The 27,328-nt window shown below is 41.5% G+C and overlaps 1 protein-coding gene and 1 long non-coding RNA gene across 2 annotated transcripts in view; one reads left to right on the top strand and one right to left on the bottom strand.

Moving 5' to 3' along the window:
- The window catches only part of LOC144784001 (uncharacterized), a 1,599,281-nt gene that overhangs the window by 574,009 nt on the left and 997,944 nt on the right, over positions 1-27,328 (top strand). The gene's annotated exons all lie outside the window — the stretch shown is intronic.
- LOC144785162 (uncharacterized) lies at positions 431-8,380 on the bottom strand. Its single transcript, XR_013601790.1, has 3 exons — positions 8,266-8,380; positions 7,197-7,368; positions 431-1,398 (listed from the first exon to the last, which is right to left on the bottom strand). It is a non-coding gene; the product is annotated as an uncharacterized LOC144785162 (long non-coding RNA).

Genomic DNA, 27,328 nt, shown 5'->3' with positions numbered 1-27,328 from the left:
AGATAACATGGAACCCCATAAAATGTTTCATAATTTAGCAAAGTGTGTGATTGCTGTCAATATGAAGTTGGGAAGCTGTGTATGGCTACTGGCTCCATAGCTAAGGTCTACATTCTAGATAATTATGTAAAAGGAAATCCTATCTTCAAAGTCACATCATATTTTGAAATTCTGTCCCTACTGCTTTTGGATTAGTCACAGGCTATAAAGTTTGCATCTGCCTATCCCATACTTGCCAGGCCATCTCTTTATTTAGCATTTTGCAGTGAGTTTAGTTGGATGAGAATTTGTTTGAAATGTTTTGTGAAGATTTGACAAACAGTGACAAAGTTATTAGCAAACAGTTCAGTTCAGTTCAATTACTTTATTCAGATAAAACATATCCATAAAAGGACAAACTCACACAATGATTCATAAAAGCACACAAATTCATAATAATCATGAAAGGTTCAATGGGATCAGAGATACAACTTGTGGGAAATCCTAGTGTAAATGATAAACAATTTACACAATCTATCCCAGTTCTACCTATTATAACAGATGAAGCGCTAACTGTAGTGGGGCTTGGTATGGAAACAGAGACAGTAAAAGAAACTTATGGGGCAGAGTGTCTTGAAAATATGGATGGTGCAGAGACAGATGAGGAGTACTGTGATTTTTCCGATATGGGCGATAATACACCCTCATCTCTGACTAAAGATAAAACTACCAGTATTAAAAAGGGGGGGAAATAAAACCAAGAATAAGTTTAAGAAGGTTATAAGTAAACCTAAGACCACTACAATGAAGGTGATCGCAGAAAACAGCCCTATTAGACAGTGGGTGCAAGCCAAAGGTGGTGTTAAATCAATGGCCATGAGACTCTCTGGAAATAGCCCTATTGGTACGGGTGCTTTATTGGGGGATGTCAATGGACTTAATGTCATTACGGATTCAATAAGCTTTGTTGGCCCTATCAAGTGGGTAGCTGGTGCACCTATTATGACTCAAAATGCACAAACAACTCCCACCTTCACCTCTCCCTCTGTTACTGCTACTGTTACTGCTACTTCAGTTTCTACACTGGTATCAATGGACGGGCATGACTTGCTGGATCCTACAATGGAAGCTTTAGTGTAAGCCTCCTCTTCTTTAACAGCCTCTCAGTTAGCAACAATCCTTGCACCTGTAGTGTCTGTGGATACTCTTAGTACGCCCTCTTCCATTACCACTGCTATCTCCCAGTCACAGTCTGTAGCAAAGACAGTAGATACAGCAGATTCGGCTGGGGCAGATCTTGGGATGGCTTTGAATACAGGACTAACAAAAGAATCTGCTTCAGATGGGCTAGAGCATTCTTCATTTCCGCCAGTGGATTGGACCCTTCAAGGAGAGGTGTCGTCATCATTTCAGACGATTCTACAATTATTAAATAAACAAAAACACGAAGCTAAGATTCATTATCAGCAGATGAGGGAAGATAGTAGTAAGACTCTATATTCTTTGCAGGAAATGTCTTGTAAACGTAGAGCTATCTCCCAGGATATGGAAGGGCTCCCATTAGTTCAAAGAAATAAGAGTGGCAAATATCCTCGACCAATTCTGATATGTATAGGTAACTTTCTGCTTTGCCAAGCCATCTCTTTAAAAGCGCGACCAAGAACTCCAGTTACCATCGATCTAGTTACTTTGTTTGTTAGATCTGATTTAAGTAAACTCTCTTTAGAACGACGATGGAAACTGAAACAATTCATTGACCCGATAAAGGAATTGGGTGGTCAAGCTTACTTACAAGAGCCAGCTAAATTGAAAGTATTAAAAAACGGCCGCTCTTGCTATTTCCTGGAAGAGAATGAGGTGGAACGACCATTGGCTACTTGGAAATTGGAAAAAGATGGACACTGAATAATGCTATGTTTTATTACAACCTTTTTTCTCTAACAATATTATGATAGGTGACAGGGCAAGGCATCCACATGTGAGATTTGGGTGGATATTTGCGTGTTTATTCGGGAATTTACTGCTACTTTTTCTATTTTTTCTCGTTTGACTTATTGGGCCAACAGGCAGGCAGTATCAAGTATAAAACAAGAGTGATTGCTAAACGAGGTCTCGTTTATTTGAAATTGTATATTGAATGCCCGGATCCTCTAGGCGGTCGACTCCGCTTTTTGGTTGCCAGTACAATGGCAGCCAGTTTAAAGGGGGGACCTGCAGGTAGTTATAAGGTGGTGGGGGGGATGGGGTAGAGTGTGGGGTGGGGAAGAGGGTGGTTTTTTGGGGGGTAAAAAATGCATCAGGGGGTTAAAAAGCTTTATAATTGTGAGGTAAAGCATTTGACCGAGTGGGGTGGGGTTTTTCATGGGCTGCATTGAAGACTTTTGGTATCAAAGGCCAATTCTTGAGATGGATCCAATCGCTCTATGATAATCCTATGGGCAAAGTATGTTACATGGGCAAGTGCTCTTCAACTTTCTTAATTAGGAGAGGGACACGGCAGGGGTGTCCTTTATCACCCCTGTTATTTGCTTTGGGTATGGAACCCTTTTTGATGGCACTTCAGAATCAGGCTTTAATTTGCCCTTTTTTTAACGGATTAAACTCGCTTGATATTACTGTATATGCAGACGACGTTGCAGTTTTCTCTTCTAATGTGTCTCAAGCTATGAAGGGTATTATAGCTGAAGCAGGGAAATATGGTCTAGTTTCCGGATATCGACTTAATACCAGCAAAACTCAGATTATTGCGAATCATCAACCGCCAGTCCCGGTTCTAGGAATCTGTGATGTAGCAACTTATTTAGGGGTAAAAATGTCCTCGAATATTGACTTAATTTTGGCATTGAACTATGAATCATTGTTAAAAGAGACCGCTATGTTACTTAAGAAATGGCATAAATTACTGCTTAGCATCATTGGCCGAATAAACCTGGTCAAAATGAAAATACTACCAAAATATTTGTATCTTTTTCGTTCGATTCCCTTACGGGTAAATAACTCTTATATTCTTAGACTAGAAGGTATCATCAGTAGTTTTATATGGGGGTACAAGAAAGCTCGTCGGGCTGTGTCCTCACTTAAACTTCCATTTAACCAAGCGGGACTGGCTCTTCCAGATTTTAAATTTTATTATTGGTCGGCTTTTTTGATTCATTTTCGTAGCTTATTGTTTCCCGATAAATGCTTATATTTTCACAGATATCTGTTGGGACGGGATGTTAATTTGTTTCTCTATAGGCTAAACAATCCCAATTACTTCAAACGGGTAAAATTTAAGACGGTACGGGATACAGTTTATATCTGGCGCTCTATCCTGGCTAGGAGTAAGGCCTCTCTTTTTCATCATAAAACACCTTTGTGGGGTAATCCAGGTTTACCTACAATTTTTCAGGACTCAGCTTGTCGTTTACTATCAAACTCTGGCATTATACTATTGGGTGATTTATATGATCACAAGTGATTTATGATATTTGAACAACTGAAGATGTGTTATAATTTACCGGAGGCAGCTCGGTTGAAATGCTATCAGAATAAGGATTATCTAGTGAGGAAGCTAGAATTTATTACTCTAACAGACTGTGAAGTGTGGAATTGTATCCATAGAGAAGCAGATAAAGCCCTGACTAGTACAGGGTATAAGGTCTTCTCTGGCTATAATACTAACGATATTGCAAGATTAACTGAGAAATGGAGTAGAAAATTAGCAATGAATGTACCGTCTGATCTGATTACTTAATCTCTCAATAGTTTAAATCTATCTGTTCAATCTTCTGGTCTTAAATTGCAGCTGTTTAAAACCGTATGTCAACTCTATCATACCCCCGAGAGAATTCTTAAATGGGCAGCAAATAATAACTTCAGCAACCATATGAAATGTCCAAAATGTGATCTAAGTGGAGCTGATATTATTCATATGTTTTTTTCTTGTCCGCATCTTATTGATTTATGGGATGGAGTGACTAAAGTTATTTCAGATAGACTTGCTTGTCCTATTACATTTTCATCAATGGATGTGTTGGTGGGTATATCTGGGGGTAATAGAGTATTATGTGACTTGTTAAACATTTTAGTTTCATGTGCTAGGCTGGTTATTGCTAGAGTTTGGGTGGAAAAAACCCCACCAACGGTTATGGAATGGTGGAGCCTTGTTAAGGAAATATATAATATGGAACTTGCTCTCACTGTTACAAGGGGTTTGCAGAGGAAACAAAGTCAACAGAATTTGGGGATTAATAATGTTTTAATATTAGCCTGCTTCTTTTTGTTTATGATTTATGTACTCTTTTGCTTCGGATATGTTAATCTATTGAGGCTGTTTAACTGTATGTAGACATGTACTGTTCTATTATGGTTTTTGCTCCCCCTGATGCAATAAAAATATTTAAAAAAAATAAGAATAATCATGAAAGGTGCTATATAAAATTGATAAAGTGCAGAACAATAAAAATACTATTTATACAGTGTTCATCGTATTACACACGCAGACAAACATTGTCCGGAAAGCACCCACGTGAAATAATAATCTTCCAAATTAAGAAGAGTCCTATGAGCATCTCTGATATTACCTTCTGAGTGCCTTTTAAAATGGGGAAGTAAAACCAGTTTATTGTATAGTATGTAAAACTTTAAAAAAAATAAAAAGTGTAATGAAGTTTGGCCTGAATGTCCATCACATGGACACTGTAAAAGATCATGGTTAAATTGGAAGCCAAGAAGAAAACATAAAAGATATACCTCACAGTGCCTGCCCTTAGTCACAAAAAAGGAGGCCTGCTCCCAGCAGCCCATAGGTTCCTGGCCAGGTGCTTGTCATTCTCGATGGTCATAAAGGTGGCTAAAGTAGATTTGCTGGATTTCCCATTGAGTCTGTCCTTTCAATAATGCATGTACAGGGCCGCCCGGAGACCTTTTTTGTTTACAGTGTCTAGCTCATGTGGGCTATCGAAAATATGTTCATAATTAATCCCACATAAGCTACATCTCACCTCAGCTAGCTGTGGGATTTCTATGCCAATTGAGACAATCATTATAATTTCTCTGTTGAGGGGCACTGCAGTGTTTTTCGGATTTGGCTAGCTAAAATAAATAGGGACGGGCCCTAATGTGATCTTTGATGTAATGTAAGTTTAGTTCAGTATGGTAGACATATTGGGACGTAAAGATAGGTGCTCCCAGAAGCTTTCAACAAAACCTGTTCTCCTGGTTCTGAATATTACTGCATTTGGAGATGTCTCATACCTCAGCACCATAAGTTGCTATAAGTGTGCACTGAATTTCATTTTATTTAAATAGATAAAATGGCCCATGTTCTCCTGTGTTGGGGAAGACTATGAACTGAAATAATTGATTTAGAAAACGAGTTCCTACAGTATACAGTATGATCAGTTCATAAGCTGTTAGCAGCAAACTACAGCCCCAATTAGGGAAAAGTGCTTGTGGATAATAAACTCGTGTTGCCCAAAGTAATAACATTTAATGAGTGGTTCCTCAAACCACAGACTATTTTAAAAGATTTTTTTAAATTAGTACAAAAATCTAAAGAGGCCATAAAATCCACAAAGCCCCTAACTAAATGATGCAGAGCATTGGGTGTACGGCCCATTAGGACCACATTATCAGCATATAGGGGAGAGGAGTTGGCCGAACAGCTATGGCAGTCGACCTCGAATCTGGGGAACCGGGTTCGAGTCTCAGCAATGACCTTGAACATCCTTAATTTCCTGGTGTCTTATAAAAATGAATGTGCCCTCATGTAACGCAACTGGTGCTATGTAAAGCGCTCTGATACCCGATACCGGGTCAAGTTCGCGCTATATAAAACTCTAAAAAAAACAAAATAGCAGTGCGGGTCAAGTTTGCGCGATATAAAACTCTAAAAAAAAAATTGCAGTGCTGGGAGTATATGGCCCTTAACTCTTGGGACTTCCTTAGTGAGCATTGTTAAAGATACATGTAAATTATAAATATATAGAATTAAAAATAATGGGGCCAAAACACAACCCTGCCTAATCCCTCTAAAAATGACAATGTCATAAGAAACCTCCCAGTACATGTTAATTCTGATCCTGGCTTTTAAATCTCTATGTAAATACACTAGAAAGTGTACTAGTGCCTCATCCATTCCACTTTCTGAGAGGATTGACCAAAGTCAGGATCGATTAGCAAAGTCAAAGGCAGAGGTAAAGTCCATTAAAACCAAGTATATTGAGAACCACTGGGCAATTGTATATTTCCCAATTAATAAGTTGATGTTGAGGTATTGTTCAATTATAGAATCCAAGTAGCACTTCCACCACTGTGGAAGTGTCTCTCTGGGCACTGATGCTTCAATGCTGTAAATTACAGCAAAGATAAACAAATTCTCAAAACGCAAACGTTCATTGGTATGTATTTACTTTTCAAAACATAAATCCATGAATATTTTTTCTTCTGTTCTCATTTCCAATCAACAAGTTGAAGTATTCCATCATACGTCATCATTGTTGTTGTATATAGATTCCATCCCCATGCATTTCGGCACTGGGCCTTCGTCAGGGGAATATCTACAATAAGTGTAAACAGCCACTGTAACTAATGGGGAATACCCACTATATAAGTCACCATCACCATCACCACTCAGTGTTGTGAATGGAATTGTGCAAAGGGTGCCGAGTGCTCTCTCTGCAGTTCTGTGGTAAATAAAAAATAAAAAAACAACGGGAATAAAGGAAATTATTAAAAACATTAAGCAGGTACCGGGCTCAGATGTCTGCTTTATGTTTGATATGATCTAGGGCAACCCATCGGTCCTAGGGCTTTATTACTCAGGTTCTGATGTAAGGCTTCCTCCCCTTCAGGCAAGGATATCAATACTCCTTTAGGGGTGAGTAAATCTGGCAGGTGTGGGAGCTGTATTTACTGCAGAGAAGTGTGCTTCCCATGCTTCACTAGTTATATCACAATTTATCGGTGTTAGTGTCTGTCCCATCACTTGCATATCTTAATTAGCGTCCCAAAAGGGTTTACCATCATTTGAGCTCGCAACACTAGCAAGTGCATCCCACCATTCTATCAGTATCTCTTTCTTCCTCAAAGTGTTAACCAGCCTATATTTCTTCCTTACCAGCAGTACCAATAGGTCACACCTAGCTTTTATGAATACAGCCTTGAGTAACCAACGGTTTTACTACTTAACACTCATATCAAATCAAATTCCTTTATTGGGCATAAAAAAATACCATAAAAGTAACAATTTATCCATAGGTTACTGTCAGGTTTTGCTTCGCTGAATCCAGATGCGGCGAGCAATGGTCCACCTCCTGATATCACCAACACCCCAGCAGAATATATGGGGTGTTCGAGGGATCAGGCGCGGGAAAGGAAAGGGAAGGAGCAGCAGGGAATTAGGACCTGAAACAACAAAAAGACAATTATGTAAACAGTGCATACAGTCTACTACTCTCCAAGGATCTCGTTAAGTTCTGATACATGTATATATACTTTATGCAATATACGTGGAACAGGCTATTCCAGATTATGCTGTAATCCACGTGCTGCATCTACAAATATAGAACCCACACAGATTAATACTCTGAATCACTGATGCAGACAACAAAACATCTATTTGACCTCTCACTCATACCAAAATATGAAATAGAACATTCCTTTAAAAGGCTAAGCTTGGAGGGGGTTCTGCATGGTAAATAGTCAAGAAGGCTCCTTCCTTCCTTATATAGACAAAAATGTTGAAATGAAATAAACGCTTAGCAGCTAGTTCATACCTTCAAAATTCAAATGAGGAATAAAGGATGTAGAACTCCTACATGATAGACACAGTCATATACTGGACACTGGAATGTATCCAAACAAAACAATAGTACATCACTGAAAGGTCACATACACGGTAATGCGTGGCGCCATGATACCACAAACGCTCCGCTATGTAAAAGTAACTTGAATAGGAAACAAAACACGGTAACATGTGGCACCCTGTTACCACCACGCTCCACTAAGAGAGATCAAGGTATGAGAGTCTATACGGTAACGTGTGGCACCTTGTTACCACCACGCTCCGCTAGATCAAAGAACTGCAAGAGGACCTACACGGTAATGTGTGGTGTCTGAATACAACTGCGCGTTAAACCAGAATCCTCTACGGCTCATTATACTCACGAGCTAGTAAACAGGCATCCGCCTTAATTCCAAAATCGGGTATGTACGGTATGGAAAAGGTGCCGCTACATCACGCTATTTATCGGCATAGAAACACAATGGCAATGTTCACGCGGCATCCGCCACGGTACTCACAGGTTGGCTATAAGGATATCTCCAGGACAAGCAGAGATCGGTCCCCGAACCAAAACGCCGGTGCGTCCTCGCTCAGCCGAGCGAACGCGGTGAACTGCAAACCAGACTTACGCACATCGTCCTTCACGTGACGTCTGATGTACTTCCTCCTAGCCCCGTTGTATAATGGGAATGGTAGTTCGTAATGCGATGTAGGCGCCGTAACGTGACAATCCTGACAGTTACAATACCAATCTAATTTATTTTAAAAAAGGAACAATACAAAAGTTTAAAATCTACATGGTACAGGTTAAATATATCTAGCTAAGAAAAGATCACATGTAACATATCTCTCATAAAGCAGCCCCATCTGCAGGTCTAGTTCACATACCCCTTGTAGTCCTTAATCTAAAAGCTATCCTTAAAAAAATTGTAATTCAGAAGAGTGTAAAGGTGTCTGTGGCCAATTTCAGAAATAAAAAGTGGCACCCTTGCTTGTTTAAATCTGGCTTTTTTTAGGATACCCCTCAGAAAGACTCTTCTTGGGTGAGTATAAAATGGGCAGAATAAAACAAAGTGAAAGGTGTTCTGTGGAGACCTATGGTCGCAGCCACAGGGCCCCTTCAACTCTGGATGCGGTATAAACCCTACCGGTTCTGCTAAATTGTGATGCAGAGGGTTTAGCCTGAACCGAGTCATTAAAAATCTATCATGGGCACTACTTATACAGGACAGATATGGTTCAATGCCCTCGGTGGATCTGCCAACTAAATGTTCTCTCACCGACGGTTTAAGTAACTCTCTGTCTTCCCGGTGCAACGTTACATACTTAAAGAACCGGTCCTTAACCAGTGCCCTATCCTGTGTACCTATTTCCGAGGGGTTAGCAAATAGATCTGCACAACCAATTTCACGAGGGACTCCTTCACATATTTTAGCCAGGGAATTTTGAGGCCATGGTCCAGGGAGAGGCAATCTTCTATAACCTGCCTACTTAGTACAGCCTCCTCTTTGACCAGATCTTTACCCAACAAACTAGGGGGTTGACAGCCCACCTATCCATGATATAAGGGACACCCAGTTCTTCGTGTACGATGTGGGCTTTGAGTGCTCTGAGGAACTTTTAACAGGCACCTCAGATACTTGTTCTCCTCTATTTGTAATTGGTTTGCCTCGATAAATCCCCACACCTCACTACCATACAGCACTTTAGCACAACACTTGGAGCTGTACAGTTTCAGAATCTGCTCTGGGGACCACCGTCCTAACCTTTGGGCAACATTCATTATAAATCCATTGCATTTGGCCATGGTGCAGCACTTCTACTCTAGTAAATGTTTAAAATTTAGACACCGATCAAAAAAAAAAACAGATACGAGAAGGACTGCACCTTGCCGAGACAATGAGATCCAATTGTATATTTGTATGATTTACCTGCCTTTTTTTCCACTTCCATGAAATAAGATTTTGCCAAATTGGGAGACAGGTCCAGATTCTCCATAAAGGAAACAAACCCATCTACTAATATCTGCAAACCTTTGGGAGTTTCGAGAAGTACCGGGTCGTCTGCATAAAGCAGAACTGTAATTCCACGGGCACCTATCCTTGGAGTATCGGCGTGGAGAGTACTTAGTGCGCGATCAAGACCGTTTATATATAACGTAAACAGAAAGGGAGCTAATATGCAACCCTGTCTAACACCACTGGAGCACGTAAAAGGTTCTGTTTTATTTCCAGCCTGGCAATATCTAACCATAGCAGTGGTGTTCAAGTGCAGAGTTTTTAAGATATTAGTGAACTCAGGGTCCACACCAAGCCCACCCATTAATGCCCACAGTTTCCCTCTATTGACTCTGTCAAAGGCGGCGGGTAAGTCTATAAATGCTAAGTACATCGTCCCTGGGCTTACCACTGTGTATTTGGCTGAAATAAGGTACAGATTGAGACATTGGTCAGTAGTAGATTTTCCTGGCCTGAAGCCAAATTGAACATCAGTTATGACCTTGTGCTCACCAGCCCAATACATTAGTCTACTTAAAACCACCCGCCCTAGTACCTTTGCTGATACATCGATGAGGGAAATCGGGCGGTAGCATTGTTGGTCGTCCTTGTTGCCCTTTTTAAAGATAGGGACGATTGTGGCTGTAGACCAGGATGCTGGCATTACTGTGTCCCCTGCTGAATTAATCACTCTAGTCAGGATTGGGGCCCAGAGATCCACATTATTTATAATAAGATCTGGTGGGATCCCGTCAGGGCCAGGAGCCTTGTTCCTAGTTAGACCCTCAATTCCCTTTTTAACCTCACTCAGTGAGAATCTCATCGGGGGTGTATCCTGTTCCCCATTACATTCCTGGGGTAGATCAGTTCTTGGATTGTAATGGTACAGCCCATGAAAGTGCTCATACCATTGCTCCGACAGGATGTTATTGCTCAGCCTGGCTTTGGTCGATTCTTGAAAACAAGGATTATTTATGACTCTCCAGAAAGCGGTGTAATCTTTTAGTGTTATTGCCTCTGTCAGTTCATCCCAAGCTTGTTTTTGCATTGGCATTTACGTCCGTTGAAACCTAACTTATAATTATTACAGCAAACGGCCACCCAAACCCTATCTCTAGGAGTGGTCTTTAGGGTGTCTTTCAGCTCTCTGAGAGCGTGTGAACAATGTGGACCAAACCATCCCGTGCTATCTTTTGAAACTGGGCATAAGGGCTCTCAGCAAGGAGTCAACTATTTGGGCAACCTGTTTAAAAGCCTCCACTAAATCTGTCCCTTCCACATCAAGATCTAAACATCGTAAAATAACATGTTCACCTTCTTTTAGCAAGGATTTATAAAAGGCTTCTTCATTAACCTGTGTCCACCGCAGCCTCCTACCCTGATCCGTAGACCTAAACACCCCCCTCCCATGCCAGGGGACTCCTGATAGTGACAAACATCTGCCAAGGATAAGGCGAGCGGGTTATGATTGCTAAACGCACTGTGACTGATGTTAAACCTGGACACAGTTTCTAAGTGAAATGGAAACAAAAATGTAATCAATAAAAGAAGAACACTCTCTGCCTTTAAATGTAGGGTGAACCGAGTTATCCTGTTTGACATCAATCATATCCATTGTGTGCGTTAGTGCATGCATGTGTAATAAGCTGCCTAACTCCCTTCCCTCCTTAGTGTGTTCCAAGTGAGGGCCATCCTCAAGCATGCAGGTTGGCCAATCACCACCGGATGCTCTTAAATTTGGGCACAAATGACAATTGAAATCACCTACTAACACTAAATGAAGCCCTTCTGCCCTAGCTCCTGTACCTGCGTTAGTCTAGCATCCAGCTCATGCACGCTAGCGAGACCCTGCCCATGTGACGTTGAGTTGTAAAAATGTATAAAAATTAGCCTGTAACCTTTAGTAAGAAAAAAGAGCCCCTGCACAACCTCAGAGTCTCGGGCCAAATCTATCCATCTACCCTGTATTGTGAGGTCAACATAAATAACCAACCCTCCCATGGCTCTCCCTGATGTGGCCTTTCACGCCGGGCAAAAGAATGTTTTATATCCCTCTAGGTGAAAATTATTATTGATGGGTTCCCACATTTCTTGCAGGCAAATAATCTGTAAGTCCTGTATAGAAGACAGCCATTCTACATCCTCAAATTTGTTAGAGAGCCCTGCTAAGTTACATGAGAGGATTTTAATTTCTTTACCATTTGACCTTATTGCACTATCAATTGCTTGGGTGCTATTTGACAAGGGAACATTCGTATTAAAGCCACTGTCCGCATGGGCATTTGCAGCCTGTAGGTCACTGTTAGTGAAGCCTTCCTCTATCCCTGCGGTAGTAACTTCCCCCTTCCTGCTTGATCTAGATTAATTACAGGAGTGCCAGCGATTCTGTCACCATCCCTCAATGGACCTAGTCAATCAAAATCATTTTGGTCATTGAGGCCTCTAAGTGTTGCGAAAGCATTATTTAAAAAGAGTGCATTATCCCACCCAAATACGCCCTCTTGTCAGCAAGCCTCGCTGGGATGTTGATTTGAAAAAGGTAAGGGTCTATAGAAAAATCCCAACGGGATTGGCTTGACACGTGAATCCATTTCAACTCGATTAGGCCTTGTACTTTGAGAAAGGATCTGGTGCAAGAGATCAGGATGCTTAAGTGTCACTATCACACAGTCCCCTGGGAAGACTTTCCTGGATCTACCGATCCATGACACCCTTCTTGCCATCAAGATATGTCTGTAGTCTCTAATGTTGAACCCCGCATTCCTACACAATCAATGCGCCACTTTATTAATCAGTTGTGTCGTTGGTTCCTCTTTTTGGCTTATGTGTTTGGGACACCAGTTAAAACAATTGTGTATGGGCAAGATTCTGGTGGTAGGTCTAGGACTGGGAAACCAGGTGTGCTCTGCACGCTTAAAGAGGACATCTCTGTAGGTAGTGACCGCACATTGTCTCCCCTTACCCCCTTACTTGCCTTACATTATCTATTAGACCTGATGAAGGGTTACCTATGTACCCCATCATTGGTTCACTCGCCCCCCTATCAATAGTGGTAGCAGTAGGTCTCATTTCTTCCGTCTGATCCTGTGGGACACTAGTGCGCGTAACATTTCTCCCATTAGCCAGTTCAGTATCCCCAATATTCCTCCCTTCATTCGCAATCACGGGTAGTGGGGCTAATACCACAGGCTGCCCCCTAACAATACATGTGCACCTACAAGCCCCTTGATTTGAAGCAATACTCCCTAGATTCGCCAATGAAAGCAGTTTGCCTTCTATTGAGCTGAGTCTACATACAATAGGCTGCAAAAGAGCAGTTATCAAAGTCTCGAATCGCTCCCATTGGTCAGAGTCGTCCCCAAACGCCACGCCGATTTGATTATCATTTTCACCACTGTTATGAGTCTGATTCACGGCCAAACCCTTATTCAGTTCTGGAGCGGATTTCTCAGTGGGCCTGGCTACTTGGGATTTTAATTTGGGTTTGTATTTTTGCCTTTGTGTGGCTCCTCCTCTTGGGCGTTTTGCAGGTTGCTCTCCAATACCAGTAGATGAGGACTTTGACATATTAATAGTTTTTTCCCTGGCGACCCTTTTGGATCGAGTTATGACCTCCCCACAGCATAGCCTGACGGAACTGTGTTTTGTCCCGTAGCACTGGGCAGTGAATCTTCAACTAAGATATGTGACGGGTTGGGCTTGTTAACCCCTGCACCGTCTACTACATCAACAGTGGGATCGTCCTGCACAAATGTGGCCATCTCCAATGCTACCACCGGAGGGTCAGGGGGGTTGATTAAGTCACCATTTTTACTGGGGCTTTAGCTGGCATAATGCACGTGAACCTCAGGATGCATTAGGGACTTGGCCAGGACTATACCTCCCATTGAAGACCGTTTCTTGGCCACAAAAGTATCCAATGAGAGTCTTTTTTTGGTGATTTGAATTTCATGAGTCAAGACTGATTCGGCTCTTGTTTAAAAGGCGTCCAAAGTCCCCACGACCCCCCCTGCCAATAGACCTGTGGCCTTACGTTTATTCATGCTTGTCATGCTTGTCGTCTAACTACTGCACCAACTTTAAGGCCCACAAACTGCGCTAAATACTCATAAATACCTTGCTTGATGGCAAATATCCGCTTTATAGGTCGCATTTGTATGATGAATCACAGGGGGGTGGCCCAGCCCAGCCTCTAACAGTCACTGACGGGTGCAGATGGGCACAGACGGGCCCGCTGACCTTTAAATTCGTGCACCTCCGGGCGCAAGGATGTCGGTACGCGCTCACGAGGTAGCGCAGTGGGTTTTGGGGCTGCGAGTCCTGGCCCCCTGCTGGATGGTGTGGCAAGGTGGGAACAAATTTATCAGTGTGGGCAGAGAGTCATTGGCGGCACTCGTGCAATAAAGGATGCTGGGATCGTAGGCCCCCGGCCCCCGTGACAGTGTCCTCGCTCTCCCGCGCTGCGGGGTTTCTCAGGGCATTTTTATGGTCCTCAAGGTGCAGCAGAGAGACGTTGGTGGCACTATACAATATGGAAACAGCACAGTCAGCATTTAATTTCTTCTGTGACCTTCTGTAACCCACTGGGTCTCGTGGGTTTTTTCAGGAGCCTTCAGGAGCAGCAGGCCGCCTCGATCCTCGCTGAGGCTGCACTGCAAAAGTCTCCAGCGCCTCACTGAAGGAAGGGGAATACCTTGAGGAGAAGGCTCCGGAGGTCCAGGACTGAGGCTATGTGGCTCATTTGCTGCTCAGCAGTATCTCGGCAGGCTGCCAGGGGATCCAGCACGTTTTCTCCCCTTGCCTCTGTGGCCCGGCTTGCGACCAGACTGCTCGTTCTCCTGGCTCCTGTCTCACAAGTGGCGGGGCAGCTGAAGGGGACAACGGCCAGACAGGGTCAGAAACTGTGGGCGGGAGGTGCACAAAGTCCTGTCCTCCGGCCGCAGCACAGATCTCGGCGTCCCACGGTGTCCCTAACAGCTCACAACTTGAATCATCCCTCCTGCAGCAGTGTAATTACCCAGGGCAGGCGGGCCTCTCAATTTGGCAAAGTCAGGGGAAAGTCAGAGTATCTCCAGCCAGCCCGTTACCCGCCCGTGCTCAATATTGAACCTTCTGGCACCGTGGGGTATGGCACTGGCAGGTTTCATTAATTCAGATCTAACAGCAGAGCAAAGTTTGGGAAATGCAACATTTACCTCAGGATTGGGTTCCTGCACTGTCAAACATACCTCAAAGAGTGTAAGGTTTTTCCTGACCACCTTATGAAATTATTCTGTAGAATCAACTCCTCACCAAACCAGTCGTAATTTATCTGTTGAGGGTAATGGGTTCCTTGCTCTAGACTCTATTTTGTACTCTGGCCTAGGAGACAGTCTAAATACTGCTTCGATCAGATTATGATCGGCATGGACTGTAGGAACAACTTTGGTGGCATTAGAAAGTCCTCTATACTAGGGGAAATAAAAATATAATCCATTGTGGTAGCACAACCCCTGCCTCTAAATGTCAGTTCAGGCAGGTTGTTATTGTTATTAGAAGCAGCAACATCCATGATCTTACTTAAATTGTGAGATCACAAATGTTCCATCAAATCCTCACCCCTATTACAAAATTGTACTCTGCTACAAGTCCTGGGAACAGAATAGACTTGGTGAGATAGCTTAGCATTAAAATTGCCTCCCAAACAAATACCTGCTGTAATGTCAAAACCCTTCCAATTTTTGCAAAGTAATATAGTCAAAAAGATTGATAAAATTTGCATTAGATACACTATAAAAATCGTTATTGTGAAAATGAATCAAATACAAAGATGTCCCCCTTTTATATTTCAAAACATGAAATGTATCACTTTGGGTTTTTGTAAGGCCTTAACACTGCCCCCTGCTGCAATGTTCACCCATATGGCAAGACCACCAGATGGATGTCCAGATTTAAGGAATGGAGCCTTCAAGCTGTATATCTTTGGTGACCCAGGTCTCTTGAAACATTAAAATGTATATTGCCTGACTAGCTCCAATCAGTCAGCTAAAACTATCATTGATTGTAAGCCTGCTACGCTCCAGCTGAGTATATTCAAATCCTGGTTATCGCAAGCCATAGGGCCCATAATGGTGGTTTGAGCATGTGACTTAGGCGCATGTAATGATCGTGTGGGTTGAAGATCGACCCCAACAGTTTGAGGCAGTGGTGTTAGTCAGTCCTGGGCACCAAGATCGGTTAGATCTTCAAAATTGATCCATACAGCTAAAGGGGATGGTTCCTGCTATAGACCTCTAGGGGCAGTTTTTAAAAGTATCCCAGTGGTATGGACCAGATTTTAGACTATCTAGAGGTAAGGATCTACTGATGTTTTAGCAGCGCCCTTACCATTGAAGGTTTACAAAAGTTGATTACAACAAAATCCCGTTCTATGTTTTTAGCTGAGCCACCAACCCATCCAACCGCGTACCATAAGTAACTCCTTTAAGTTTAAAACTTTAAACTGCTTGTTCTTAGACAGCCAATCCACATGTTTATTATGAAATTGGCCCCAAGTTTCACTCTGCTCCTCCTTAAGAGTGGGAACCCCTTCCAACACCAAAACATAGAGACAAGCTGCCGGTGGCAACCCCAACACATCCATGTTAGGTGTATGGTGTGACTCACTCGGGGGATGGAGTATGGCGCCACTAGATAGACCATGACTCGCAGAGCGAAAATTAGTTATAAAGTTACGTTTTGATGTAGAAGCGGAGGAAGTGCATTGATCAACCCCAGTTGAAGTTTGTGGACATTCATTGGGCAATGGAAACTGTGATGTTGTTGTATCCCTAACAATAGAAGACTACCTATTGATTAGTTGTGTACATGTCTTACAGGGGCTGTGATTAGAGGACTATCTGGTAGGCACTTGACACTATGGGATAAGCTATCTACAATTGGAATATTAGACAACTGATAAGTCATTCCCAGAGAGGTATCACTGTTAGTGTTGGCTATTTTTCCCAGTGGCAGATTCTGATCATCAAAGTCTCCAGGTGATCCAGGCAATTCATCAAGGGATTAAGTTCCATGTCTATCAAATCGCCAATCTGGGAAAATAATGCATTGATAAAAGATTGCCGAATGTAGATCAGATGTAGCTTTGGTCTGGGTATATGAGCAATGACCAGCCATGCCATTGAGAGACTTAACTGGAGGGCAGGCGCTGGATGACAACTGAATCCAGGTGGTTAAATCACTATGGTATGCACCAGTACATGGGAGCTGTTTCCTTTTGCCGCAGACAGACTTTCCTGTTGTCCTTTTCTGTTTTGGTGCCACAGTTACAGCTACAGAGAGGAAGGCCGTGGCCAATTGTGTCACAGGTAAGTCATACTCAAAGTTATGTCCATGATTAGCAGTCCCACTGAAGGTGAACTCAGGGTTAGCACCATCCATTGTTTGCAAAAGTCACAGCTCACAGGAGATGGGGTTAGTGCAGGGGCTGTTGGAAGCCCACCAGGTTCCATCTGTATCACTTTATTCAACAAGGAGCTTAAGTGGTTCTATGCGGATCAGGTCAAACCCCCACTCAATGATACAAAACACAATGCGAACTGACCTTACTGCAAGAACAGATTCACTTGGACTTCATGTGTATCTATAGCTCCCACAACTTTGTGTGCTACGTGGGCAATTACTTGTATACTTTCTCCCACCATGAATCCCTGTTCTATTAATTGTTATGTTCCCCTCATAAACGCCCCAACGTGCGGTGCAACACAAATTCTACTAAAATAAAATTATGTGAAAAAATGTGTGCAAAGGTATGGAGTGCCTCACGGAAGTAACACCATGGGAGTCCACCAGTAGGTTCTCACCAGTGGGCTCATGTTCTCATCATTAGCACAACCATACCATAACAAAAATAAATATAAACAAAGACAGTGTGCAGGTATAGTGAACAAACAGTGTACCAGTCGTGAAAGTACTGGTTTATGCAACAAAAACAGCAGTAGTAATGGTGCGAATAATATATTCATTATAGTCAATTAATTGTTATGACAATGGGCAAGAGAGTAATATATGCTCGGATAGGGATTGTACATAATTGATTGATTCTGTGACATAAGTACTATATGCAATTTTAATATGGCATTGTCTGACAGTAAGAAGGGAAGGAGAATGACTTAATTTAAAATCTTCCAAAATAGCTGCCAAGTTGACATAGGCAAGTGCAATGCTTTCCACTTTCTATTTTGATGATTGTAATGAATTGTGTTGTCCTCTCTTTATGTTGATTGTTATTTTAATTTTAAATATGGCGCTGTTTCTAAAAACAAGTGACATTGAGGAAGGCATGCAGCCGAAACGCATCTGTCCAAGTAGAATACGTGTGGCAAATAAAATTCATGAATTTACTTCGCCAGTGTACGCCTCGATCTGTTACCGCTTAGGGAAGTTCACTTTTGGGATAAGAATCGCGTCTAACCAACGCGGAGGATTGCACCCGTGTCGAGCGGAGCGGCAGTAGGTGAACGTACAGGAATTAGATATTAATGCCAGCCCCGCTGTGCGTTTCCCGTGAAAGTAGCGGAATCCATTGGGAGATATATGGCTAGGGACACGAAGATGGCGTACTGGCGGTAGGAGGACGCGAGGCAGTCGGAAGATTCCCGCCAATGCGTACAACCCGCATAACTTCCCCATTGTACGCAGTAACGGCCGACGCGTAGGCAAATCATTTGTATGAAAAGCAACAGCCACACGTTTAGGGGAAACAGTTATGTTTCCAGATCAAGAAAGAGCGGAAGCAGCAGAGGGAATCTTTACCAAAAGCAAACGGAAACCGAACCCTGACCCGAAAGGATCAATCGGGGGCCAAGCAGCAAGCAGCAATTTAAAATCCTTATAGAATAAATTGGAGGAAACCTATGAGAAAGAGACACGAAAGTGATGGGAGGCTAACTCCCTACAGAGATACTTAGACTATGACTGCATGCAGAGAGGTCTGCGAATTTACACGACGCCCTTGTATGAGCATCCAGATCTGCTATTATTACAGGAATGGGAGGAACATACATCAGAATCCGCCAAGGGCATGGTGAAAATGTTGTTTAAATATGCCTGTAGTGATAGACAGAAGCTGTTAGATGAAATAAAGGAAATTGAAGACACAATTTCATTGGACAAGGATGTTAAATTAAAATAGGAGCTTCAACAGCGAATGAAGAAAAGACTGACAGACTACGAGAGTGTGATCAAACATCGCAAGCAAACCACATTTTTAAGAGACGAGGAAGATTTTGAGTCTGGGAGAATTTTAACATTCACCAGAAAATACGACATCCCCAGGAAAAAATTGCTTCAGCAAAAGACAAGCAAAATACCTTCAAGAGAGACATCTGAATCGGAAGTCGTTGTGTCAGAAGAGGAACAATCGGCCAGGAGGAAAGAGACAGATTCAATATCAATGACAACTACTTTTTTTCAGGAATACCAGTTAATGAGAGAAGCAAAACAGCCCCCTGCAGCAAGAACCCACCCCCTAGAAAAAAGAAACGGAAAACCAGACGGTGAAGGAAAAGGAAAGGCTACCTCACCAGTGGGACGGGTTACGAGGAATAAACAAGGGGCAAAGCGGAAATAGAACTGTCACCAGAGAAAAAGACAGTTGTAAACCTATTGTGCAGACAAAAATTCCATCAGAAGAAATAAAAGTGTTAGAATTTGGCATTACCTTCTGTCCCACAACACAATTCGATTATGCCAATGTACGCATATATCTATACAGGTACATGCAAAAACTTAAACTAATGAAGATACACATACTACACCCTAAGAAGCAAGGAGAAGGTAGTGGATGCAGTATGGATGAAGAAAATCCATTAACAGGGATGGAATTTGACACCTTACGTATGTTGAGGGAACTGGAAACTGAGAGAGAAAGTGGCCAGGACAATACAGTTGGCACTGTGGAAATCTGAGAGTAAATGGGGATCACAAAAGTGGGAGCCGCAAGCATCCTCAGAAAAAAATCGCGTTACATCCTACAAAACAGTGCACAATGCAATAGTCACTTTCCAAGATCTGGTACTAGAGGACCTAAGGAAACTACAGGTAAGAGGTCCCAATTTAAAGAAAGATAATCTCACAGCAGCACAGAGAAAAATAATAACATATTTGAGTGAGGATGACAACTTAATAATAAAGGCATCAGAAAAAGGAGGAAATGTCGTGATAATGGACAAGATATCTTACCTTAACGAAGCTAGGAGACAACTTTCTGACAAAGATTGCTACAAAGAAACAACGCAACAGCAATATGAAAAAAGTATACAGGATTTTCATGAACTAGCAAGCAAATGGAGGGGGAAAGGGACACTGGAATAAGCGGATTTCAAATTTATATACTGTGAGACACTGGAATTGCCTACATTCTACCATCCTCCCAAAGTACATAAGAGCGCAACCAGCCCCCCGGAAGACCAATAGTATCCTCCAAAAATAGCCTATTAGGTAACGCCTCAATTTATATTGACTGTTTTTTAAAACCCTTAGTAATGGATTTAAGCTCTTATGTGAAAGATACAAAGGACTTTTTAAGAATCATTGCCAACATTGAATGGGAACCAGACATGCTGTTGGTCACTTTGGATATAACCAGCCTCTACACAAGTATTTAACATCAAAGGGGACTGGAAGCAACACAATTCTTCTTAAAAAAAAAAAAGAATAATAAAGTATTGTGTTCATAATGTGATGTTGATGGAACTAATAGCATACTGTCTCCAGGATAACAACATTCTTTTTACAGGGGAATTGTTTCACCAACAGCAGGGAACTGCGATGGGCACGTGCTTTGCCCCCAGCTATGCAAACTTGTTCGTAGGCTGGTGGGAGAAGCACGTGGCCTGGGCAGGAGACAACAAAGTGTGGCTTGAGAAAGTCGTTCTATGGTCTTGTTACATTGATTACCTCTTCATCATATGGAGAGGGTCAGTAGAAGAGGCGATGGAATATGTGACAATATTGAATAACAACAATTTAAATTTGAAATTCACAGAGTGAATTTGCAGGACAAATGTGCCCCTTTTGGATCTAATGGTATTTGTAAAGGACAACAAGATTATAACATCTCTCTATAGAACACCCACAGCTGGGAACAGCATATTGCACGCAGACAGTTTTCATCTAAGAAGTTTATAAATGGAGTTACCTATGGAGAACTAGTGAGGTTAAAGCAAAACTGTTCATTAGATGAGGACTTTCAAAAAGTAAGCAATGATGCATTACACAGGTTTGAGAATCGAGGATATAGAAAGGAGGCTCTGGTAAATGCTACAATGAAAATAAAAAATGTAGAAAGGAAAGATCTGCTAAAAACGGGGGAGGTACAAGGCTCTTCATCAGAATCCAAAGGAACGGTCAGAATGATAACAGAGTACACGACTGGTTTCACTGAAATCTTTCAGATTTTCAGAAGAAATTGGAGGGTTTTAAAAGCTGACATCATTATCGGACCATTAATTCCACGTAGTCCCCTGATTGCATATAGAAGAGGCCCGGCATTAAAAGATCAATTAGTGAGGAGCCATTTCACAAATGGACCCAAAACGAAGGACCAGATAACAGGATTTTTTCCCTGTATGAGCTGCAAAGCATGTAGAAACAGCCAAAAAGTAAAAGAGTTCAAAGTACCAGAAAGAATCACTAAGCGTAAGATTAGAAAACTAATGAACCTGTGTTTTTTTCAGTGAATTTCTAAGGTATGTTAAATGCTAATTTCTAACAATAGCATGCCTGAATCCTATGGTTTTTTTTCAGTGAAGTATATATATATACATATATATATATATATATATATATATATATATATATATATATATATTATAGCTACTTCCTTCTCGTCTTCCCCAAAGAAGAAACAGCCCTCACGGGAGGAGGATCAAAGGTTTATTTTAGACCCTCAGAGCACCAGACGCGTTTTGGCTAATGCCTTTGTCAGTGGTACACTGACGCGCCATTTTTTCTTTATTTAAATACCCTTCACGTGTCATATTTTGTCATAGAGATAGAGAGAGGACTTTTTACAACAACAGTATGTGCCATGTTGGAGTGGTTAAAGTACAGCATCTCGTAATCATTCAAAATTCATTACGCCCTGTATGGGCTACATGCTATGAACTTATGTATCAATTCATGATTACTAACAAAATTCTATTTACATATTCCAAACAATACAATTAAATTATACCATTTTCCTTTTCTTCGGCATTATTTTGCCCTGGATGGGCTTTTACAACAAGGTCAACCTTTCACGGTTTAACAATTCCTCTAATACTCTCTATCCTATGACTTGTTTCTACAAACACCCTGTGTAAATTATAATTCCCTTCACCATAAACTAAATTAAATTAAAATTCTCAAACATTCCTTTCCTTTTCATATTCATATTATTTATACATTCTACGGGTCCATTTTTACTGTACAACATTCTTTGGGGCTTTAGTCTTCCTATCCCAAATGTACTGTCATCTCTTTGTGACTATTCAGGCCCCCGGGGGTCTTAGTTCCAATGCCTATAATGTGTCTGGATTCGAGCCTTCTTAATTTCATTAATCTATCACCCCCTCTAGGGTTCACTGGTACATGATCTAATGCGAAGTACACCAGTAGCTCACTATTACTTTTATGATGTTGTTTAAAGTGTCTTGCCACTTGGTACGACGGGTCACAAATCGTGATTGCCCTGAGGTGCTCCAGTATACGCATTTTAGTGGGATTCACTGTGCTGCCAATATAACGCAGTCCACACGGGCATACGAGACAATAGACGGTGTAAGGAGTTGAGCATGTTAGAAATGTTTTGATTTTACGTGTTTCTCCTCTCATTAAGTAAGACATTACTTTTTTAGCCGTGTTTGCACGCCTTACATCGCCCACAGGGGTAGAACCCTGGTTTTGAATTTCCAAATGGTTGTTCCACTGGGCGTGTGAGGTAACTACTCGTTAGGGTGTTCCTTAATGCTCTAGCTTTCCTATAAGTTACCATCGGTTGGCTCGGGATGTCTGTTCCTATTACTGGATCAGTTGTTAACAGTTTCCAGTTTTTTCTTAACACTGTTCTTAGTTTGTCTGCCCCTTCTGAAAAGGTAGTAATAAATCTGAATTTCCCACCTCTTTCCGTATCTTTTGCTTTATCTTTCAATGTTTCTTGTCTTGGGATGTTTTTCACTTTTTTCTGAGCCTCTTCCAGACACTTCTCCCCATAACCTCTCACTCTGAATCTTTCTACACTCTTATTGGCATTCCTGATGTAATCTTCTTCTGTCGTACTGTTATGTTTTATACGTAATAATTCTCCGTAGGGAATGCTATAAATTAACTTTGATGGATGACTGCTCTTACAGTGTAGTATTGAGTTACCCGCTGTTGGCTTTCTGAATAGCTGTGTGTACATCTTCCCATGCTCCGTTCTAATCTCAAGGTCTAGGAAATTGATTTTACTGCTGCTTATTTCTACCGTGAAACGTAAGTTATAGATGTTGGTGTTAAGTTTGTCAATGTATTCCTCAGCCTTTGTTTCTGACCCTCGCCAGACTATCAGTAAATCATCTATATATCTATACCATACCAGTATGTGTTGGGTCCATTCTCCATATTGGGGATTCCATGCCACGTTTTTCCTCCCACCAGCCCACAAAGATGTTTGCGAAATTGGGGGAATAGCTCGTGCCCATGGCCACCCCAACTAACTGTTTATAATACTGGTCCTGATACAGAAAGATGTTATTGTTAAGGCTGAAGTTTAAAAATTCCAAAAGCATAACATTGTGGTCTGCAAAGTTAGCCTCTCTGGTTGATAAAGCGTTTTCTACTGCCTTCATGCCATGTTTATGGCCTATGCTTGTGTAAAGGCTAGCAATGTCCATTACTATTAGTAGATCTCCCTCTCTCAAAGTTAGCTGTTCTAACTTGCTTAATAGGTCTTTAGTGTCTCTTATGTAACTTCTTAGAGTCTTTACATGGTCAATCAAAAAATAGTCAATATAAATTGATAAATGTTCCAAAAGACTCCCTTGGGCACTTACAATTGGTCGTCCCGGAGGTTTCATTCTGTCCTTGTGCACCTTGGGTAGGTGGTAGAAGTGCGGTGTGGTAGGGTTTAAACATCGCAAGTACAAATATTCCTCTGTTTCAATTATTCCTTTACCGTACCATTTCTTTAGCATTTCATGGCACTCCGTTATGCTGTTCTGATATTCCTTCCTCCCCACTTTTTGGTAGCACTTAGTGTCCTGTAATTGTCTTAAGGCCTCTTCATTGTATGCGCCATAAGTTTGCAGAACCACATTTCCTCCTTTGTCTGAAGGTTTCAGGATTAGTTTTTTATCACTTTGTACGTTTTTTATTGCTTTGTCAAATGCCGGTAAATATCCGCAATACCTCGCGGCGCTCCACTTGTTAGGTGTAAAAACGAGGCATGGACCACTTCGTCGTAGCAATCTGTTTTATTATTCCCAACAGCTAGTCATGATGCATTTCGGCCGTCCCTGCGGCCTTGGTCACATCGTCACATTAAGGTGGAAAGTACAATTAGTTGTAAAACCACACATGTGGTATATTTGTTACAATGTTTCTGTGGCCAAAGGTACATCGGAAGTACCATCTGCCCTCTACACAAACGGATATTAGAGCATATCCGTGAAATAGAGAATCACGACCAAAGCTATGCAATGGCAAAACACATGCTAACCCATGAAAAAGAAAAAAAGACATGGAAGCACATTACATACAGTGGCTTGGTAACAGTGCCAATAAAGGAAAGAGGGGGCAACAGACTGATGACTTTACGTCGCCTGGAATCGAGGCTAATCATTCGATTTAAAACAAAGAACCCTGGGGGATTAACTGGGGACGAGGAACTTTATGTGCACCTTTAATAAGCAAAAAATCTGGCTATAGGAAGAACAATCAACAGTTAATGATGCAGTCTTTTGGTGAAAATAGGGCACTGAGCCCCGAGATATATTCATGCTCTTTGTAATATGTTATAGCAAAGAATGCAATGTGTAAAATAACATACACGAAAATAAGTTTGGTCCGTCACTGCAAATAATATGGTACATAAATCAGAACAATTAATGGTTAATGATGTAGTCTTGGATGAAACTAGGGCACTAAGTCCCGAGATATATTCATGCTCTTTGTAAAATGTTATAGCAAAGAATGCAATGTGTTAAATAACATGCAAAAACAGAATCGGTCCGCCATTGCAGGCAACATGGTGTATAAATCAGACTCACTTAGAGATTATACTCTATCATTCCTTGCGTCTTCTTAAGACTGTATTGCATTGGAAAAAGAATATATATGTTGATATAAATGCCAGAATGTTTTATACTTGATATCTGACATATGCAAATGATATACGCCACGTTTTTGGTAATGATGAAATGCATAAAATGTAAATAGTAACTACCAGTACCATAATGCCTCATAACAGGGCAATTATGACTCACTGGCATAAAGATAGAAACAAACAAGGGACAAATGTTTGTAACCGTGATCAAGATCGTAAGATCGAAACGCGCAGGTGAAGCTGTGTGCTGTAATGGCACATAAATAAACCTGCTATAATCCATTTTCCTGGTGGAGTGCGAGGAGTATAATTGTTCTTTTGGTGGAAAAGATAAATATATATATATTATATTATATATATATATATATATATATATATATATATATATATATATATATATATATATATATATATATATATTATTCACCAAGAAAGGATTAATGTCCGCACTCGCTCAATACGATAAGTTGGGTTTATTTAACAAGAGACTACAAAACAGTCCCCTTCACCTACGCGTTTCGACCGCAGGTCTTGTTCACAGTGTTGCCACTAGTGAATGGTAAATGACTTATTAGAAATTAAGCCCGCTGACAAAGGCGGGAACATAGTCATTATGGAGAAAACTGACTACATGCAGGAAGCTATGCGCCAACTAGGTGACACAAAAAATTATGAAAAACTTAAAAAGAATCCGATCAATGAATTGATTGTTGAACTAAATATCAAGCTCGCCAAATGGCATAATAAAGGATTACTCACAGATCAAGAAGTGCAATTTTATTTTTTTTTAAAAAAAATTTTCAATCCTCATCTGCCCGACACACGTCCCTTAGATGCGAAGAAGACAACCCGACCAGCTCACTGCCATTGGGAGCAATGCCCTGGAAATTGAGCCGCTACACACCTTGGCAGAACTTATTATGAGTTGGTGGGTACAACCATGCATCTTATTGACGATCTCAAGGCAACTTCGTGCCAGTAAATCCAGTATGCAAATATCGAAATCGGGGCAGACCACTATACTGAACCATTGAGTAGATGGGCTTAATCATCGGATCGTTGGGGAAAAAAAAACAAAAAAAACCCAAGAAGACAGAGAAAGCTTCACTTCCACTCTGTCAAAAATTTCCAAAATGTGAGGTTCTGGACTCTACATGTTCTTTTCAAATCTACCTTGGAAGTTTCATAAAGTGAGGTTAGCCATGCGGAGTGAGTTGGAGAGGTAGTATCCACCCAATGCATGCATATCTGCCGTCTTGCCAACAGGATGGCATAAAATATAAAGGACCGCGCTACCCCAGTGATGTTCTGGTCCAAGCCAAAAATAACAAGTGGTAAGGTTAAGGAAATGTTGATATTAATAATTGAATCCAAAGTTGCTTTGATCTCCATCCAATAAGTCGATATGTGGGGGCAGTCCCAAAACATATGTATATCGGAGGCATTTGTTACAGCATTTCCCCTCTTGATATTTGGATAAACGTAAAGGGGAGAGATATGCCCGGTGTAAAGTAAACAGGTGGTTTCGTCTGAGCCAAGCGGGTTTAACCAATTTATACAAAAGGGAAAAGGATTCTGTCCACCAGTCCTCGTCTAGTGCCAGAATTTCTCTACCCCATAGTTCCGTTGGGAGATTAAAGTCCCCATCTATCTCTTCCAGTATGGACCAATACCAGAGAGCCACCTCCTTACCTCCCATCTGTTTTTCGACTAATTGTTGTTCTAGAGGACTAATTCTCCCAGTATTAGGGTCTTTCCTGATTAATTCTCTGGCCCAGCTGCTAATTTGTGTGTATTTTAATCTTGATAGTGTCGGCCCTACTTTCTCCCTAAGGTCTTCCCACCCTATCAAGATGCCTCCATATAACAATTCACCCCATCTAAAAAGCCCAGCTGTAATTAGGGGGGTTGCCAGAGAATCTTGCAGGCACAATGGAAGCCCAGGAGAGTCCCAAATCTGAGCGTGGTTAGAGTAGTACGCCAACCCCACTCTACGTTTAATTTGTACCCATGACTTCAGTTGTGTTGATAGAGTCTTCAGCCTCACCTTCTTGAAAAACTTTCGATCTCCAAATTTAAATAAAAACCCATCTAATGGGAGGTTTGCCCCTACCAGCATTGCCTTAAATGATTTCCCATTTGAAGTGAGATCTGGTGACTTCAAGAGCATTCTTGAGTGGGAAAGCTGGAATGCCCAAGAGTAGTACTGCAAGTCTGGGAGGGCCAATCCACCTTTTTCCCTCCTCCTCCTCAATTTAA

This window comes from Lissotriton helveticus, chromosome 10 (genome assembly GCF_964261635.1).
Source record: "Lissotriton helveticus chromosome 10, aLisHel1.1, whole genome shotgun sequence".
Taxonomy (NCBI): Eukaryota; Metazoa; Chordata; class Amphibia; order Caudata; family Salamandridae; genus Lissotriton; species Lissotriton helveticus.
This window is presented reverse-complemented; position numbering and strand designations above follow the sequence as displayed.